This window comes from Microcaecilia unicolor, chromosome 1 (genome assembly GCF_901765095.1).
Source record: "Microcaecilia unicolor chromosome 1, aMicUni1.1, whole genome shotgun sequence".
Classification (NCBI taxonomy): domain Eukaryota; kingdom Metazoa; phylum Chordata; class Amphibia; order Gymnophiona; family Siphonopidae; genus Microcaecilia; species Microcaecilia unicolor.
This window is the reverse complement of record NC_044031.1, coordinates 5,762,612-5,779,716: the sequence shown is the minus strand read 5'-3', so window position 1 is coordinate 5,779,716 and position 17,105 is coordinate 5,762,612.

Genomic DNA, 17,105 nt, shown 5'->3' with positions numbered 1-17,105 from the left:
CTTGCGAAGGATGTAAAAAGAATTGAAGCGGTGCAAAGAAAAGCTACGAGGATGGTAAGGGATTTGCGTTACAAGACGTATGAGGAGAGACTTGCGGACCTGAACATGTATACCCTGGAGGAAAGGAGAAACAGGGGTGATATGATACAGACGTTCAAGTATTTGAAAGGTATTAATCCGCAAATGAACCTTTTCTGTAGATGGGAAGGTGGTAGAACGAGAGGACATGAAATGAGATTGAAGGGGGGCAGACTCAAGAAAAATGTCAGGAAGTATTTTTTCACGGAGAGAGTAGGGGATGCTTTCCAACCCTAATAAGACAGAACAAGGGGTCTCTCCAGCCAAACCCTTGCTCTCTAACACTCATGGCTTGGTTCCTAACTACATAAATTTATGTTCCTTAAACCTTCCTGATAAAGTCTCTAGAATACATCTAGCCTCTAGCAAACCTAGAGAAAAATGTTACCGTTTCAAACGGAAAAGATTTTCCCTCTGGTGTGCAGCCAAAGCACTCGACCCTGCTAAGAGCTCTCTGCCCACCCTTACGGAGCACCTCAATCTTTCAGATTCTGGCCTCAAAACTAACTCCAGTACACCAGATGTCAGGAGGAGAATGAGGAAGAAGAGCCTGAGGGGCTACAGCAGGGAATGGATTGAGCAGTGTGTGTGGCATTGCCTGGCACTGCATCCCTTGCTGCCCACCTCCTGCCAGTGAGGGGAGGAGAATCAGGAAGAGCAGCAGCTGCTGTGTGAGGGGAGGAGAATGAGGAAGAAGAGCCTGAGGGGCTACAGCAGGGAATGGATTGAGCAGTGTGTGTGGCATTGCCTGGCACTGCATCCCTTGCTGCCCACCTCCTGCCAGTCTCCTACCTGCTGAGCAGAAAGCCCCACACTCATTCTCCTGCCCTTCTCCACAGCTCCAGCCCCGGCTTCTCTTTGAATGTTCCCTGGGATCTGAGGGGTGGGTTTCTCTGGATGCCAGTGATCAGCTTCTTTCCAGAGGAGGGAAAGTCTGCAGTTGGAACAAAGGAAGAGACTGAGAGACCTCCCCCAGCCCTGTGAAGGAATTGTTGTGTATGAGAGGGGTTGTGCTAATCCAGATCCATTTCAGTGAATAACAGAGACGTTACTAAAATCCAATCCTAGCAGAGAAATAGAGGAGGCCAACGAACTGCACCGCACAAATGTACCCCTGACTTGTCTATTCACAGAATAGATTGTAGGTTTATTGCCCCAAAATTTAAAGAAATAAGAAAAAGCAGATTTTATCTATGAAAGGTTTCATTCTGTGTGGGAGTATAACAGAGCACTGTGGGAGCTGCAGTCCTTCCTAGGAGGGATTAATGTGTAAGAATGTCAGAGTGCACTCTGGGAACTGTAGTCCTTCCTAAGAGGCATTAATATGTGGGAATGTCCAGTGCACTCTGGGAGCTGTAGTCCTTTCTAGAAGGAATTACTGCATAGTATTGTTACAGTGCACTGTGGGAGTTGTAGTCATTCCTTGGAGAGATTACTGTGTGGGAGAGTCACAGTGCACTCTGGGAGCTGTAGTCCTTCCTAGGAGGGATTACTGCATAGTAGTGTTACAGTGCACTGTCATTCCTTGGATAGATTACAGTGTGGGAGAGTCACAGTGCACTCTGGGAGCTGTAGTCCTTCCTAGGAGGGATTACTGCATAGTAGTGTTACAGTGCACCGTGGGAGTTGTAGTCATTCCTTGGAGAGATTACTGTGTGGGAGAGTCACAGTGCACTCTGGGAGCTGTAGTCCTTCCTAGGAGGGATTACTGCTTAGTAGTGTTACAGTGCACTGTCATTCCTTGGATAGATTACAGTGTGGGAGAGTCACAGTGCACTCTGGGAGCTGTAGTCCTTCCTAGGAGGGATTACTGCATAGTAGTGTTACAGTGCACCGTGGGAGTTGTAGTCATTCCTTGGAGAGATTACTGTGTGGGAGAGTCACAGTGCACTCTGGGAGCTGTAGTCCTTCCTAGGAGGGATTACTGCATAGTAGTGTTACAGTGCACTGTCATTCCTTGGATAGATTACAGTGTGGGAGAGTCACAGTGCACTCTGGGAGCTGTAGTCCTTCCTAGGAGGGATTACTGCATAGTAGTGTTACAGTGCACCATGGGAGTTGTAGTCATTCCTTGGAGAGATTACTGTGTGGGAGAGTCACAGTGCACTCTGTGAACTGTAGTCCTTCCTAGGAGGGATTACTGCATAGTAGTGTTACAGTGCACTGTGGGAGTTGTAGTCATTCCTTGGAGAGATTACTATGTAGGAGAGTCACAGTGCACTCTGGGAACTGTAGTCCTTCCAGGAGGGATTACTGCATACTAGTGTTACAGTGCACCGTGGGAGTTGTAGTCATTCCTTGGCGAGATTACTGTGTGGGAGAGTCACAGTGCACTCTGGGAACTGTAGTCCTTCCAGGAGGGATTACTGCATAGTAGTGTTACAGTGCACTGTGGGAGTTGTAGTCATTCCTTGGAGAGATTACTGTGTGGGAGAGTCACAGTGCACTCTGGGAACTGTAGTCCTTCCAGGAGGGATTACTGCATAGTAGTGTTACAGTGCACTGTGGGAGTTGTAGTCATTCCTTGGAGAGATTACTGTGTGGGAGAGTCACAGTGCACTCTGGGAGCTGTAGTCATCTGTGACTATTGATCCAAAAATAGTAAAAACATTTCACTAAATCGATTTCTTTTCCATTGATTGTGAAATCGTTGATCGTTGCCACAGTTACAAATGTTGTTGGGGCTTTTTTTTCATATTCAAATATAACCCCGTCTTTAGACTGTGATTTTTGATCTTCAAAATAAGGTACGTGGGAAATAAAATAAGACAGGAGCACCCAATATGGGAAAACAATATACACAAAGAAAAAGTCAAAGAATCATCAAAAACATCTATTTTTAATAACACATGATTAAAACATCAGTTGGGTGGGACAATACAGCGTATTTAAAGAAATTCACTGCAAAGCCCGACATGTTTCGCTGTATTGCCTGCCTCATGGGCTGTTAGGCGATCTTGCTTCCCAGCATTGGGCAGTTTAAGACCAGTGATGTAACCACTTGGCCACAGCTCCAAGCAGACACAACCCATCGTGTATGTTCCAAAATAGATGTCAGCAGCTTCAAATGAGGTTTATTATTTTAAAATGTTATTGAAAATATATATGCTTATGTGGACTTTTGCTTGATGACCATTTGACAATTCCGTTGTGCAAAATAAGGTATATCAGATCATTTTCCTTTTCTGCGAGCAATGCCGTGTCTTCTTAATATCAGCTGTTACTTATAATTCCTCATCTTTCCTCCCATTAACCTGATTCTCTGATTTGTTCAGGTGTCTTTGAAGTCTGCTGGTATGTTTTCTTCAGCTTTATGTGGGCACTTCAAACCAGGGGCGTAGCCAGACCTCACGGTGGGAGGGGGTCAGAGCCCGAGGTTGGGGGCACATTTTGAGTGCTGCCCCCCCCCCACTGCCACGCCTCGCCTCCTCGCCCCGCACCTCCTCGCCTTCTTGCCGCTTCCCCTCATCGCCTCGTCGCTTCCCCTGCAAAAACAAATGCCTTGGCTGGTGAGGGTCCCTAACCCCCGCCAGACGAAGCCTTCTTCAGCGCCGGTCTCTGGCGCAGCCGCGTTCACTGCCCTGCTCTTCTTTCTTCTTGCTTCTCCTGTGCATGCTGATGCTCCTTCTCAGTTTCACGTAAAGGAGCGTCAGCGTGCACAGGAGGAGCAAGAAGAAAGAAGAGCAGGGCAGCGAACGCAGCTACGCCCCTGATCCAAACCTATGACCCACACCTATATATTTTGCAGCAAAATGCCTTTATTTATTCTCACAATTTATTAGCAAGATTTAGAATTATATAAATATACTCACAAGAAGCTTTCCCAGTGTAATAGGGTTAAAAAATAATAACGTTTTGGGTTTTTGTTTTTGTTTTTTTACCTTTTTGGGGCTGCTTGTGGCTCCGCAGGGCTGCAGAGGCGGTCCGAGGCGTTTCTGGACCCATCTCAGGGTCTGTAGATGATCCAGGGCCAATTCAGGTTTTTTTTTTAAATGTTGGGACCCGTTTTTGTGGGGTCCGGAGCCAATTCGGGGCTCTCAGGGCCATCCAGGGCTATCCTGATCCTCTTTCTTCGGGCCATTTTTGTCCCAATCCCTAGTGGCTGCCAAGAGGCTTTGGGGGGTCTGGTGCTGGTGTAGGAGTGGACAAGCAAACACTGTGCACGGCCTGCAGCCATCACTAGACTGGCAGGACAACCTCAAGCTCTGTGCATATTACCTATGGACTTTGCATTCACACTTGCACCTTTGCTTTGTACCAAAACCTCAGCTTTCATATAATGAGCCTAGACTAAGACCTAAACCTGTGCAGTTTGGACTTTTACTAGTAGTATGTATTTGTTAACCAGCAGCTAGATAACAAGTTGTAGTAATCAGCAATTTAGGGTTGTAGGGAAGGCAGCTGGCTCTGCCAGCGCAGTCTCGTGATCCATGCATAGAGGCTGTATTGTGTAAATGTGCTGGAACACTGAAATAAGTTACTGTTTTGCTGCAGTTTATACTACAGTTAGATTTTGCTGTAAAGGACAATCTATTGTGCTTAGCTAAAAGAAGCTGTAACTTGTAGCATGGCAGCCATTAACTTTGTTTTTTCTGTGAAATACATTTTCTCTCCTTCTGTGCCTTTTCTGAAATATAAGGCTTGCAAGCTGACAGTTAGCTCAGAAGAAGCAGCTGTAGCCAGATAGCAGAAACCAGCTGGAACTTGTGCTGCTTATCAGTATATTGCCTTATATGGTATATGCAATGCCAAGTAACTGTGAATAGACTAGAGACCAGTGTTGGAAATAGAGGGTTGTGTGCAAAGCCAAAGATAAGTTTCGTTTCCTGGGTTCTGTGTAAGATCCTCTGTCTGTAACTGCGCATGACTACTGACAAGAGTGTATAAGAACGAGTGTCAGGTGATGCTCAGGGGGCAGTATCCTGAGAGAACTCAGTGCTGTTCATTGCTAGCAATAAAGCTGTCATGCCTTTGGAATCAATTTGCCTCTTGTCTCCTGTTACATTTCTGGCACCCCAGATGGGACGACAAAAGGAAATGGATTATATTCTTTCCCCTCCCCCACTGCAGTCGGGTCGGGTCATCGACCCCCTCCCGAGAAGGTGGTGAGTGGCCACCGCTGATTTCAGCGTCCATCTCCCGGCGGAGGGCCGATTGATTCCGGCTGACTGGAAGTGGGGCTGTGAGGTTCCGGCAAGACACCTTTTTCTTTCTCTCTGGAGAGACGCGTACGACGGCGCGGCCTGCGACCCCGGCGGACGGGCGAGTATACTCTACGTAGTGACCGGCCCAGTAAGGACCGAAGAAGAGGCATGATCACCCTCTTTTAGCCAGTGACTAATACGGACTAGGTCCCGAAACTCACTAGGCTTTTGCGAAGAAACCGAACGGGAGGGTTTCTTGTGGCGTATGAAAGAAAGTTGAGTGACTGGGTGACCGCATTCCGGTCAGGCCGGTTGTTGACCCTTTCGTGTCTGGTGGAACGAGACCCCTTACTCCTCCACCACCCCTTTCCCCCTCTGTCTGTCTCCTATCCTTTGGCACTCAGGTTAGGATGGTGAACTAAATGTAGATTCTCAGGCTTCTCTGAACTGCAGATTCCATGACCTTGTGTACACAAGCTGCATGAGCTGTAGAATGGAATGTGTTTAGATAACGTGCTTGAGAACCAGATAAACTGTTCAGCAGCTGAGGAGTGCAGGTTTTTGTTGTCTTAAGCTGCTATAGAGTAAAAGCAGTCCGGGGTTTGGGACCCACTCATAAGACCACAGCCGGTGGTGGGAGTGGGCTCGAGGAAATAATTACTCCGGGTGCATGTTAACAGAGTGATATGACCCTTTGAACTTAACTGTTGCATCATGTTAGAAGTTATTATAAGATACTAGGAAAAAAAAATGCCCGTTTCTGAGTGCAATGAAACGGACGCTAGCAAGGGGCCCCCTCCCTCCGTCCCTCGGAGCTACTTGCGTTACTTGATCGGGGTTCACGTTTGCCTCGCATTTCGGCCCTCGAGTGTTATAGCTCCGCCCTCAACGTCATGACGTTTTGACGTGTTGCCTTTTACATAGAGAGATAAGATTTTGTTTCTCTGAAACAGGAGAACTATGTATTCTACAGCAGACGGTGCAAGCTTTGTATATGCAGCACCAGGATTTCGTTGCTGGGGATAATGTTGTTTATCTTTCTTGAATCTGGTTGTTAAAAAGGGTATGACAATTCAGGCTTTTCTTTAAGTCTTATGGGTATAGTATTACGGAGGTTAAATATAAAGCCTCCCTTCAGGAATGCAGCCTTGATTTTCCTCCAGCTGTTTTTGTCACGCTATGTTAACTTTCAACTTTGTGATTTACTGAAAGGTGCATGACGGCATTTTCTGAGGTTTAAAATAAATAAATAAATAGGAATTATTTAGCTGAGTTTTGGATTGTGTAGTTATTACAAATTTTATATACCTTGTATACCAGGATTTTGTGCTATCCCAGTGCCCTTCTAGGCAACTGCCTGGGTTGCCTCACTTTGTTTCTCTTTTATTACATTAGATTTAATATTTGTATTCTTATAGCTCCATGCTGCACTTGGGTTCAAAGCACGGTGCATCTGTTGTAATTTACTGTGAGATTTATGGTATCGTGTTCATTTACTGACCATAGTCCCTAAAGAATGTAAAGAAAACCACAGAAGGTATCCCACACCCCAAAAGCTAAAACATTGGATTTTAAAACTCAGATTTGTAACTTATGTCAAAGTTACCGAGAGAGCTTGTTTCCTCCCCGCTTCTGCACAGATACATTAAACAAACCCTGCATTCAAAAAAAAAAAAAAAAAAAAAGGGGTCCAGTTTGTGCTTTTCTTCAGGGACATATCAGCTGCCTGTAGCCATGATTCATTTGCCTTTTATGCAAACCTTATGAGTCTCGTAGGCAGTGCAAATCACAGCTGCTTAATTGTATTGCACTAAATTTGTTTTCCTCCACTGCAGAGGAGGGATGCAAATTCCTAAGTTATTCATGAGACTTGCAGACTATTTCTTGCCTATTCTCTGTACCTACCTCAGTAGGATTTGTACAATAAATGTTTGTCTAGTGAAATATTCCACGTGTATGTTCTGTACCCCAGGTAATTGAGATTTCAGAGAGAGAAGTTTTAGGTTTCATGTGGATTCTCGTTGTTTCAGTGTTCAGTTGTTTGCTTATGATGTCACTCTTCTTTCTTTTATTGATGACTTGCTCCCTCTGCTGATCTTTGTGTGTATTACATGCACAAGTTGCTTTGGGAAAGAAAGAAGAAAAAAAGAGACAGTCCCTGCCCAAAGGAGCTTGCGGTCTAAACCAGGGCAGACAGACAAGACTCACAATTACAGACTTTAGTTTTAATAATGTGATTTATGCAAGGAACCGTTTGTCTACTAAACTACTTAATGTGTTTAATTCATCATGCTTGTGATAAATATATATCTGTGTTACTTTACCTTGGGCAATTGTGACTCCAGAGATATTGCCCCCTCCAGGGTAAAGGAATTTAGCTGAATGCTCAGATTAAGAAGTTGTTAATGTACCTTGAATGAGAATGCTTTGTGCTGCTATAGAACATTTCTAGGCACCTGCCTACTTGCTGACATCATCCTTGTTCTAACTTTTCTTCATAAATCATATGTCTCATGATTTTAGCTGGACGCTTAAACCTGGTTGTCCAGAGAGGTGAGGTGTACCATGATAAAGATCTAAATGTAAGTTTTAAATCATAGGGAATCACATTATGAAGAAGATGGAAGCAAGTTCCCAGTCATTGAAAGGTTACTGAGATGTTTGAAGCTTGTAAAAGATATACTGCCAATGTGCAAGTTGTGTGAATAGTGTGAATAACCACATGGCAGGAGTACATGATTATGTGCTACGAAAGTACACTTGTAAGTTAGATAGAAGGGTTGTGGAAGTGGATATATGTGGAAGTGTTTCAACAGGACTATACTGTTTGGGGATAGGCCACAGAATAGCAATTCATTTTATTCTGTATTACCTATCAAAAGAAGCATGAAATTTGAGCTAATGGCATTTTGTTAAGGGTTTGACCAGATATTGAGTGAATTATTATCATTTATGCCCTGAGGCCTACATAGAGGCCCTGTTCTGATTAATTGATTTATCGTTTGGAGTCCTCTTTCTTGTTTTTCAGGTTCATCAAATTGTCCTCTCACCTTAGTTGGCAGGCAGGACGTGACATCATTTGACTGTGATCACTGATGGCACCAGTCTGTGTTAAGGCCTGCTGTCTACCATTCCTGAAACAGACCTGGTCACCACATTCTCCTCTGTTCTCAGGGTTGTTGCCTATTACTGCAATGAACTTTCTAGAATTGTAACCTTTATATCCCAAAACAACTCTGTTAAGGTTGCACCAATGCTGGAAGGGGATTTTGGTTGAACTCATTTTGTTAGATAGACTGCTAAACTCTAGGCCAGCATTTAAACTGGTGGTCCATATAGGAATATTGCTATACATTCTCAATTGTAATGATTTCTTTTTGCTTACTTGGTATAGGCATCATCACTAACGCCTCTGAAGCCACTGATTGTTTCCTGTATGATATTGTTTCAGGATCGCATGTATTATGTTGCAAACACAAGATCCTAAAGTTCATCCAGTCCCACACAGGGAAGACAGATTCCATAGCCCGGGGCAACCGACGTGCGGACGAGGCAGCCAAGAAAGCCTGTCAAGAACCCTACCCTCCTGAACCTACTCCTCATCCATCTCCCTGAAGAAACCCCCGCATTTACAGAAACTCCCCCAACAGAGAGTCTTGAAATTTACCAGAAGTCAGGAACCCCCGAGTACCGACCAGTTCAGGACTTGAGGAAAGTCAATAATCAGGTTGTGGGTATCGTTGCTCTTGTACCTAATCCCTACTCCATTTTAGCCCAAGCGCCAGCCCAAACCACATGGTACAGTACGAGTACGGGCCTGTCGTCCAGTATGTAGACGACCTGTTGGTGGCCCGGGAAACGTACACGGACTGTGCAGAAGCTACCCTTTACCTCTTGACAACCCTGGAAGCCCTAGGGTACCGAGCCCGCCGACAGAAGGCACAGATATGCGACATCGAAGTCGCGTACCCGGGATTTCGCCTCCGAGAAGGAACCCGGAGGCTCGGTACACCCCGTACCCAAGCTATCCGCAACCAACCCATTCCTGCAAATAAGAAAGAACTGTGTGCGCTACTAGGAGCAGCTGGGTATTGCCGGATCTGGATCATTAACTTCGCTGTCCTGACCCAAGACTTGTATGCCAAACTGAAAGGACCTGAACTCGAGGGCCAAAACCTCCAGTGGGAGAAACACGAACTGAAAGCCCTTCAGGACCTCAAGGAGGCCCTTGTGGCCCCACCAGCGCTCGGACTACCAGATGTGACCAAGCCGTTCCACTTGTTCATCGACGAAAAGAAGGGATTGGCACTCCAACTGGTCGGCACCTGGCAACGCCCTGTAGCATACCTCTCCAAGGGCATGGACAACGTGGCACGAGGATGGCCGGGCTGTCTCCGAAGCATTGCGGCGGCCTGTCTGCTGATACACGAGGCCAATAAACTCACGTTTGGCCAAACACTTTTTGTGACTACACCCCACACCATCCGCTGCCTACTCGAGAGCCACGGACCCAGATGGATGACCAACTCCCGATTGGTTAAATACCAAGCCCTCCTGTGCGAAAATCCGGAGGTGCGGATCCTGGACACAACCAACCTTAATCCCGCCACCCTCCTTCCGGCCCCTGAACCACCACTCCACGACTGTGAGGAGGTAATGGCCACTGTGCATTCTAGCAGACCTGACCTCAAGGACCAACCCTGGCAAGGGGGCATCACCCTTTTCACCGATGGAAGCAGCCAGGTGATAGAGGGAATTCGAAGAGCTGGCTATGCTGTCGTGTCTGAGGACCATGTGATCGAGGCTATGGCTCTGCCGCCCGGAACGTCAGCCCAGAAAGCGGAGCTGATCGCCCTCACCAAAGCCCTCCTGTGGGCTGAAGGAAAAGTTGTTAACATCTACACCGACTCCAAATACGCTTTCCTCACCCTCCAGGTGCACGGAGCCTTGTACAAGGAGAGGGGATTTCTGACAGCTGAGGGGAAAGGACTTGCAAATGCCACTGAGATCTGCCAATTACTCGAGTCAGTATGGAAACCGAAGAAGGTGGCTGTGATGCACTGCAGGGCCCACACAGGCCGGACGGACCCTATCGCCCGGGGAAATCAGCGGGCAGACGACGCTGCAAAAAGGGCGAGTCGACTCCCTTACCTTTCTCATTCCTCTGACCCTGTACTCGTCGTTCACCTCCCCACAGAGACCCCTATCTATGCCCCACAAGAGACTGAGTGGGCCTGGCAAGAGGGCCTGGAGTCACGCAATGGCTGGTGGGTACTACAGGATGGGCGCATATGGATACCCGAAGCCTTGGCCTGGACGGTGGCCAAGGAGGCTCACGACCGCACCCACCTGGGCAGGGACGCCCTGGGGCGCCTACTCGAGAAGACCTACTACATCAACAAACTGTCCCTGTGGACCAAAAATGCTTCCAGCCAAGGCGCAACTTGTGCTCGGAACAACCCAAGAACGGGGCCCGGTCCTATGCCAGGACATGTTCTCCGAGGCACTAGCCCTTTCCACGTCTGCCAGATTGACTTCACGCATATGCCCCCAGCCCGGGGCTACAAAGCCATCCTCGTCGCCGTGTGTACCTACACCGGATGGATTGAGGCCCAGCCTACCAGAACGGAAATGGCGAAAGAAGTCACTTCCTTATTGATCCATCACCTCCTGCTGAGATACGGCCTTCCCAGACAGATAAACTCCGACAACGGTCCTGCATTCGCCAGCGAAGTAACACAACAACTCAGTACAAGGCTGGGTCTCGATTGGAAGTTACATTGTGCATGGAGACCCCAGAGCAGTGGAACAGTGGAGAGAGCTAACCGATCCCTCTTTAACCAACTGGCTACCGACCTCTGGGAGCCTCAAGAGTATCCTCATCATGGGTGGCCTGTTCTTGTTGTCCTGCTTATTAATACCCTTGTCTCTCCCCTTTGTTTTCAGGTGTCTCCGCTCCACCATGGAAAGCATTGCTGACCGCCGAGCAGCCGCCCAACTTATGGCCCTCCAGATATATTCCCCCATTCCCCAATCCGATGTGGATGAAGCAGAATTCTGTTCTCTCGAGGCAATTAACGGGCCAACGCCCTTGTGACAGCACAAGTCCGGCTACAAAGGGGGGGGGGGGATTCCATTAGGGACCCTCCGTCTCAACCCCGGCGAAGTAACCAGCGGCTGCGCAAGGGACTAGGGCTCCCTTTTTGCCTCCCTGCTAATGCTTCTTGTCTCTCTCTTCCCTTTCAGGGCTTCTGGAGATGATACTCTCCACCAGAATGGATGTTCAAGTATCAAAAGGGGGGAATTGTAGGAGTGGACAAGCAAACACTGTGCACGGCCTGCAGCCATCACTAGACTGGCAGGACAACCTCAAGCTCTGTGCATATTACCTATGGACTTTGCATTCACACTTGCACCTTTGCTTTGTACCAAAACCTCAGCTTTCATATAATGAGCCTAGACTAAGACCTAAACCTGTGCAGTTTGGACTTTTACTAGTAGTATGTATTTGTTAACCAGCAGCTAGATAACAAGTTGTAGTAATCAGCAATTTAGGGTTGTAGGGAAGGCAGCTGGCTCTGCCAGCGCAGTCTCGTGATCCATGCATAGAGGCTGTATTGTGTAAATGTGCTGGAACACTGAAATAAGTTACTGTTTTGCTGCAGTTTATACTACAGTTAGATTTTGCTGTAAAGGACAATCTATTGTGCTTAGCTAAAAGAAGCTGTAACTTGTAGCATGGCAGCCATTAACTTTGTTTTTTCTGTGAAATACATTTTCTCTCCTTCTGTGCCTTTTCTGAAATATAAGGCTTGCAAGCTGACAGTTAGCTCAGAAGAAGCAGCTGTAGCCAGATAGCAGAAACCAGCTGGAACTTGTGCTGCTTATCAGTATATTGCCTTATATGGTATATGCAATGCCAAATAACTGTGAATAGACTAGAGACCAGTGTTGGAAATAGAGGGTTGTGTGCAAAGCCAAAGATAAGTTTCGTTTCCTGGGTTCTGTGTAAGATCCTCTGTCTGTAACTGCGCATGACTACTGACAAGAGTGTATAAGAACGAGTGTCAGGTGACGCTCAGGGGGCAGTATCCTGAGAGAACTCAGTGCTGTTCATTGCTAGCAATAAAGCTGTCATGCCTTTGGAACCAATTTGCCTCTTGTCTCCTGTTACACTGGGAGCCAGCAAAAGACAGGACCAGCCACGAGTGAGAAGGCAGGCAGCACCTGGCAGGAAAATGGCCGGCTTTAGGCCTAGCCTGCCGTGTGGAGGACTACTGAGTATGTGCTGCTTCTCCTGTTGAGCAAATCTCACATTATACAGACAACATTTTAATAACAGGGCTCATCACAAGAGGCAGTAGGAAATGACTTAAATCAGATTGTTGAACATCTAAAACAAAAAGGGAGGGAGATTAATGGGGACAAAATACAGCAGCCCACTGATACTTGTAAATTTGGGGGGGATTCAATGGCATAAAGGACATAGAGAAATTTTACCCAAAGCTAAAGAAGAAAATGTTGGCATTCCCCACTTCCACCACTAAGCAGGAAACACAACGCGTCATTGGGTTATTTGGATTTTGGAGAAACCATATAGCTCATTTAAGTCAGATTCTAGCTCCATTATACTCTGTAACACGTAAGAAACATCAGTTTGAATGGACAGATCAGCAAGAGATTGTGTTTGATCTTTTTTTTTTTTTGTTACATTTGTACCCCGCGCTTTCCCACTCATGGCAGACTCAATGTGGCTTACATGGGGCAATGGAGGGTTAAGTGACTTGCCCAGAGTCACAAGGAGCTGCCTGTGCCTGAAGTGGGAATCGAACTCAGTTCCTCAGTTCCCCAGGACCAAAGTCCACCATCCTAACCACTAGGCCACTCCTCCACTGTTGCTACTATTGGAGATTCTACATGGAATGTTGCTATTCCACTAGCAACATTCCATGTAGAAGTCGGCCCTTGCAGATCACCAACGGGCGCTAGCAAGGTTTTCCTCAGAGTGTGTATGTTTGAGAGAGTGTGTGTGAGAGTGAATGTGTGAGAGTGAATGTGCGAGTGTGTGTGTGTGACAGAGAGTGAGTGTGGGTGTGAGTGTGTCTGTGAGAGAGAGTGTGTGTGAGACAGATAGAGTATGAGAGTATGTCTGCGATACATAGACTGTCTATGAGACCGAGAGAGTGTATGAGATCGAGAGTTTGAGAGTGACTGTGTGACACATAGAGAGTGAATGTGATATAGTGTGAGACTTGAGTGTGTGAGAGACAGTGTGTGACAGAAAGACACTGACTGTGAGAGAGCGTGTGGGTGAGAGACAGAGTGAAGCAGGACTGTGCAGCGAGTGACTACTGTGCGGGGGTGGGGCTGAGGCCGGCTCTATGACTGGTGCTGAGAGGCTATGAACACTACAGGGCTTCAGGGCTGCACTGGGACGGAGGCAGCTTCAGAACGTTGGAGGTGCGAATTATGTGTGCGGGGGGCGGGGCTTAGGGCAGTTCTGTGACTGGTGCTGAGAGCCTACGAACACTACAGGCAGAAGAAGGCGGGACACTGAGGGAACCAACAGCGCGAAGGGAAGGGAGATGTCGGCAGCGCTCCGCTTTCACAGACGCTGCTGCGACTGCAAGTAAAAGATTTAAAGGCCCCCAGGGCGCGCCGCGATCATCTTCACGGGGGGGAGGGGGCGCGCGCGCGCCCCAACTGTTCATCTGCGGGGGGGGGGGGGGGGGGGGCGGCACAGACCCTTGGCACAGGCCTGGCTAAAAGCAGGAGTCAAACTCGTCAGGCAAACAGAAGGAGTAACCAGGAACTAGCAGAGTCTATGGGGCCGGCAGCAGACAGAAGAATACACCAGGAACTAGCAGAGTCAGGGCTGAAGCTACAGACTCCAACCACAAACAAAGGGAAAATGGCTGAAGGCTTCAGACTCCAAACACAGAGCAAGGGAGTAGAAGGACAAGCAGTCCACAGGCAAAGAGTAGAAGGGCAGAGCCCACACAGAAGGACTAGCAGTCCACAGACACAAAGAGAAGCTGGGCCGGAACCCAGAGAAAGGCTAAGCAGTAGTGCAGCAGAACACTAACTAACCTGACCTGGCCTAAAGGCATAACACCATGCAAAGGCCCTGCATGCCACTACAGCACTTCCTTATGAAGGCTCTCAATGATGACATCACCTGAGCAGGAAAGGAGCAGGGAACCCACTCCCACCAGAGAGAGGCTTGACACACATAGGAAGTGAACACACAGGAAAGACAAGCAGGGGCCATCTTGGAAGCTGGCATAGAGCCGGCGGTAGCCATCTTAGATGAGGCATAGCCCACACAGGTGAGGTCTAGTGAAGAATCAGCACACAGAGACAGACAACACTAACACAGAGACAGACAGAAGCCAGCGATTACTGAGTGGGAGTGTCAGAGTGCACTCTGGGAGCTGTAGTCTTTCCTAGGAGGGATTACTGAGTGTGAATGTGACAATGCACTTTGGGAGCTGTAGTCTTTCCTAGGAGGGATTACTGAGTGTGAATGTGACAGTGCACTCTGGGAGCTGTATTTCTTCTTTGAAGAGATTACTATATGGGAGTTTGTTCTTCCAGAATAGGGGGTATTCCTGATCTTGCCATGGTTCACTCTTTGCCAATCCCCTGGATTCTGAGGTAAGAATCAGAAAGGGAAAGCTAAGGAAGATTTGGGACAGGTTACTATGCTACGCTGAGGACTTTAGCTGGATATTAAGAGGAGTTACCTAGGTAAATGTGCCACTAAAGGTATCCCCAACCGAAAACAAGGCTTGTGAATTTGACCCCCATGCATGTGAAATTCCAGTTCAAATACACTGTAATCAACTCATATTGACTCACCACATAGGAAGAAGAAAAGACTTCAGTGACTGAGTTGGCACAACCTTAGTCTAACCTCCAATCCTCCCCACCCCATTTAATGTAATGGTGATACTTTTTCCCCATTATGAAACTTGGTTTTTTTTTCATTTCTTCTTTTAATTCTTTATACTCCCAGTAATATAGAGCTCAATGACTCAGTTGAAGAAGTTTTCAATGCATTACAAAAGCTGTGTAAATGTTTATCAACACTTATCTTTGAAGCTTTCTCGTCTGCTCAACAGTGCTGCCCATTTCACTGGATGTTTTTTTAGGAGCTGCTTGAAAAACAAATTCAGTTTGCACCAGCACCAAGCTCTCCAATGGAGCAGGTTCTCTGCTTGGCTGAGTTAGTCACTGAATGTATCTGCATAAAATTATCTAGATAACTTTAGGCCAGTCCCTCCATCATGACTAGATGTATTCAGCTAATTTTAGCAGTACATCAGTTAACATTAGGTCATGAGAACTTAAGTATTGCTGTTAGATAATATATATTTCTATTCTCCACCAATTACCTAGAAGGTAATAAGATAAGAATATGTAAAAAAAAAGGGGGGAATTAAATACTATATTCGTTGAATTACATTAACCTGCACTGCAAGGTTTAAGGACATGTGCTCAGAACATAAAGACCATAAATTTAACTTTAAAATGTTTATTTACAATACAGGTAATGTAATAATGTTACAAGACAGTGGCAGTTTTTACGAATCTTTCACAAGTGAAATGTGCTTTGCAAGATTAAAAGTTCTGAATTATAGATTATGCTGGATAATGGTAACTCACTTCGATAGAGGCTGCTGGGTGGAGTGATGGAGATCCTTGCTGAAATAGGAGTCTTTTGTTGCAGAATTGTAGTTGGGGCCTGGAGAATCTTATCAGGATGTGCGTGAAGTCCAGCAGGACGCAGATCCCAAGAGCCAGCACTGGGCATTTTTCCAGGCTTTTTATATTTTCTTGCTGGACCCTAGGCTGAAGTCAGGTGGGGTGTCTGAGAACTGGCTTCATCTGGTTTTTAGATGGGGCATGGTAACTGGTCCCATGTTTAATGACATCATAAGACTTTCTGTCTGGACATCTGCTGTGATATACACATCCATTGTCTGAGAGTAAGTGGGCTTCTTTTATCTGATTAGATAGGTAGAGGGGCTTTTCAGTCTGAGTCATTGTCTGAGAATAGGTGGAGTTTCACTGTCTTTTGTTAACTGTAGTCTCTGTGATTGCTGTCCATCTTCAGAGTTTTATTCTTTGGAGATGTGTTGATGGACTTAGGTATCCACCTAGCTAGTTTTTGTTATCAGTAGTTTCCAGGGGCAAGGGGGAAAGTAAAGTTTTTGCATCTGTATATATTTTATATATTCATTTGTATCTGATCCAGCAAAATCAATAACTCTGACAATTAAACTCATATCATGCTACACTGCCATACTGGGACAGACTGAATGTCCATCAAGCCTAGCATCCTGCGGCCAATCCAGGTTACAAGTACCTGGCAAGATCCCAAAACAGTACATTTTATGATGCTTATCCTAGAAACAAGCAGTGGATTTTTCCAAATCCATTTTAATAATGGCGTATGGATGTTTCTTTTAGGAAGCCACATCAGACATACTGATTTGATAAAATGGGGGAATATCTGAAGAAGGCGCAGTTGGCATGGGAAGGCATAGGAGAAGTAGAAAAACAGTGGTCCAAGCTAAAGGCTGCTATAAATATGGCGACTGATCTTTTTGTGAGGAGAGTAAACAAAAACAAGAGAAGCAGGAAGCCTATATTTATTTATTTATAGCATTTATACCCCGCTCTTTCCCACTCGATAGCAGGTTCAGTGCGGCTTACAATGTATGTGTACAAAGTATCACAGAGATAGCACAATGTATGGGTAAAAAGTATCATAAAGATAATACAATTGTATAGAGAAGGACAAGAGGAAGAAATGTGGAGGGAAGGATTGAGGCATGTTTTATGTTAGTGGTGTAGATTAGGGTCGTAACTTAAGTT